A 1,208-nucleotide genomic window follows, 5' to 3' on the forward strand; every position below is an offset into this window, starting at 1 on the left:
TGTGGCATAATGGATTTCAAAAGCAACTTAAGGAAGAGGGCTTTATTTTGGCTCTTGGTTCAGAGATTACAGTCTATCGTAGAAGGTGGGGCATGACCAGGTTATCAGCTTCTGTGGCAATGGGAATATAGGGCTCTATGGATCAGGAAACAGCTGAGGCCAACAGTAGATGTGACCTGTAACCTCTGAGGTTGCACCAGGCCTCCTGGTGAGAAGGTTCCTGGACCTAACAGAACAGCACCACCAGCTGGGGATCACATGTTCAAGCAGGAGTGTACGGGGGACATTTCACACTCAAAATCATAAATGCAGCCAATGAGAAGACATTGAACGTTAAGTTATAATTTGTCTTACGATTTTAATTTAGCACAGTTTAGCTTGTTTGTTTAGAGACACTCTCATTTTGTCACCCTGGCTGTACTGGAACCAACTTTGTAAACCAGGACTCAGATATCTCTGCCTGCCTTTGCTGGGATTAAAGGCATGTACCACCGTGCGTAGTATATGGGAATCTGAGAAAACCTACTGATTCATTATAAAAAATATAGGCTCATGTTCACAATTACTTTAGGAATCTTTGACACTTTGATAGTTCATCACACCTGATATAAAATTAAAGCAGAAGCACTCTCTTCAACAATTCACTATTCTAATAAACTCTAACATTAATTTTAGTTAATATGCTAAACACATTAAAAAATTACAAAAACCACCTTTCAGTTGAGTAACAAGAACATTTTAAGAACCAACAAAAGAAATAAATACAAATAACAAAGAGGGTCTGGCAGGCATGGCGGTTCATTCATTTGATCCCAGCACTCCAGAGGTGGAGGCAAGTGGATCTCTGTGAGGCCAGCCTGGTCTACATAATGAGTTCAAGGTCAGCTAAGGGTATATATAGAGGTCCTGTGTCAAAAAGACAGGAGGCAGGGTTCCTGAAAGCTGGCTTGGTGGTTAAGAGTACTTACTGCTCTTGCAGAAGACCTGAGTTCAGTTCCCAGCATCCACATGAACACTTACAACCACCTAAAACTTATTTCATGGCATCTGACATTCTCTTTGACCTTCTTGGACCCCTGCACACATGTGGTAAACTAAGTTTCTCTCAATAATAATTGTAATAATAATGATAATAATAATAATAATGATAAAAGCTATCAGGTCTACCAGGAATATAGTGAGATTCTGTTTCATAAAACAAAACCAGA

The sequence above is a fragment of the Rattus norvegicus genome, chromosome 15 (genome assembly GCF_021556685.1).
Source record: "Rattus norvegicus strain SHRSP/BbbUtx chromosome 15, alternate assembly SHRSP_T2T, whole genome shotgun sequence".
Lineage (NCBI taxonomy): Eukaryota > Metazoa > Chordata > Mammalia > Rodentia > Muridae > Rattus > Rattus norvegicus.